Below are 2,505 nucleotides of genomic sequence, written 5' to 3'. Positions count from 1 at the left end.
TACCCAGCATATTTCTGTGGAAGAAGATGAGGGAGGAGCAGCCCAGGGCGGGAAGACCACTGTGGAATGGGCTGGGGGAGGGGCCGCTGGGGAAGAGCTGACCACCCCTTTGCTAAACTTCACCACTGGTTCTCCTGGCCTGTCTGTGTCCCCAGCGCCAGTGTACATTACAGCCCTGGTGGCCTAGTGTGGCCGCAGGGAACATTTAATGGTATGGGAGTACATCAGCGCTCCTGTCCCTCTTCCCAGGCCAGCGGTAAATGTACTGCCCTATACTCCGGTCCCACGTATGGGTTACCCACCTTATATGTCCCCCAGAGATTAGGTTGCAGTCCCGGGTGCATCTATTAATATTTAACACAATATAGATGTTCTATAGCATAGGCTGTTTCAAACATATTTAAATAATAAATAAATAAAAACACAAACATACAGTAATAGAATCAGAACTGCACTTTCTAAGCACACATTCTCCCACCTCATGGTACGGCTACTGACTTTTCTTCCTGGTGGCTACTCTCTGGTCCAGTGCATTGATTGAGGACTCGGATCCACTCACACAGCAAACTTGGTAGAAGAAACTGCTACCACTGGGCATGAGCAGTATCTCTGCATGTTGCGGTGGCATCTCTAGTAATCGTATTATATACCATTGCTAATTTGCACCACTTGCCAAGAGGAGGGGGGTTTTCAGGTAACCGGAAACCCCCTGCATTTGCCAGTTGTGGTGTCGTGGCTCAGTAGGGGTGTTGGAGCATCAGCGCTGGCTTCCTGTAGGACTGCCAGATGCTGATAGCTTAGTAAAAAAAAAGTAAAAATAAAAAATATTTAAAGAATAAAATAAAAGAACTGTTAGAGTTCGTAGATAGTGAGATTCTGAGAAACATTTTAGTATGCATTGTTGTGAAATGTAGATAGGAGTGTACTGTACTTGTAACAATATTTTCTTTTTCCCACCAACTGTAAAATTGATTTGGTTGGTTAGGAGAAGGAAGAGGATTTGTTGCCAGTTATAGTATACAGTAGCTGCATTGAAAAACATAAGTTTGTGATACAGTAATGTACTATTTGGTACACAGTGGGTGGTTTAGTAAAGCTTGGATAGATACTGTACAGTAAAGTGGGAGAGATAATTGACAGTACCATCATGCACTGGCCATTGGCAAAAGTATCCCAATCTGCATAAACTATGGCACTCTGAACCATAAAGCTTCGCTGCAGTTCAAGCTGTACTGCACCATCCTAGCATAAAAACCCAGCATTCTCGAGTTCACAAGTGTAAATTTTGTAACCCGCCCACTGTGTTCCTATTTTCTGTAAATTAAATCAGTACTGTACTATACATGTACAAATAACTGACCCAGATACAGATGTAGAATTGGGGCACGATAAGGTTGCCTTAGGCAAGATACAGGTTTTGGACCCACCCCTTCCCCAAACAATAAATACACTAGCACTATATTTTTGTTCCTGATTCATGCTCCTGTCTCGTTGAATACTCCATTTATATATACTCAATCCCAGATTGTCCCACCATACAGTAGTTGTCTCTCATTCTCCCCTTGCTAGCTCTCTTACTGCCACTTCCATCCATATAACACTGATCCTCTCACAACACTCACTGTCCAACTCACAGAACTCCCCACTCCCTTCAGTGTCCACCTCACTGCACTCCCTGCTCTCTTCAATGTCCACCTCACAAACCTCCCTGTTCCCTTCAATGTCCAACTCACAGCACTCCCTGTTCCTTTCAATGTCCAACTCAGCACACCCCGCTTCCTTCAATGTCCACCTCAGTGCACTCCCTGCTCTCTTCAATGTCCACCTCAGTGCACTCCCTGCTCTCTTCAATGTCCACCTCACAGAACTCCCTGTTCCCTAACTCCCCGTTCCTTTCAATGTCCAACTCAGCACATCCACTCCTTTCAAAGTCCACCTCAGTGCACTCCCTGCTCTCTTCAATGTCCACCTCACAGAACTCCCTGTTCCCTTCAATGTCCAACTCACTGCACTCCCCGCTCCCTTCAATGACCACAGCACAGCACTCCCCACTCCCTTAAATGTCCACCACACAGCACTCTTTTGTCTTTGTTACAGTACAATTGGTGAACCATCAATAGATAATGAAATTGTGTGAGGTGAGATTCCAGTACTGTGGCCCAGATTTATCAAGCCTTGGAGAGTGATAAATTGCACGGTGATAAAGTACCAACCAATCAGCTCCTAATTGCCATGTTACAGGCTGTGTTTGAAAAATGACAGTTAAGAGCTGGCTGTTTGGTACTTTATCACCATGCTGTTTATCACTCTCCAAGGTTTGATACATCTGGGCTGTATGTGGTAGGGTGTAAAATATGGGCATAAAGTACTCACCAGATTTCCAGCACAGCCTGTGCCTCACAGGTTTTTACAGATGCCCCGTCTTCTGTCTGTTTTGGGAAAGCAAAAATTAACATTGCAGTAATGGTACAACAAGGTGATGTACTGTAAAATACATTTACTATT

The 2,505-nt window shown here is 44.6% G+C and overlaps 1 long non-coding RNA gene across 1 annotated transcript in view; it reads right to left on the bottom strand.

The window, feature by feature from the left end:
• Positions 1 to 2,373: 2,373 nt before the first annotated feature.
• The window catches only part of LOC134910025 (uncharacterized), a 271,286-nt gene continuing 271,154 nt past the window's right edge, over positions 2,374 to 2,505 (bottom strand). The window contains exon 6 of the long non-coding RNA XR_010176096.1: positions 2,374 to 2,429. This is a non-coding gene — a long non-coding RNA (uncharacterized LOC134910025). The remainder of the gene's footprint in view (positions 2,430 to 2,505) is intronic.

This window comes from Pseudophryne corroboree, chromosome 4 (genome assembly GCF_028390025.1).
Source record: "Pseudophryne corroboree isolate aPseCor3 chromosome 4, aPseCor3.hap2, whole genome shotgun sequence".
NCBI classification, from domain to species: Eukaryota; Metazoa; Chordata; class Amphibia; order Anura; family Myobatrachidae; genus Pseudophryne; species Pseudophryne corroboree.
This window is presented reverse-complemented; position numbering and strand designations above follow the sequence as displayed.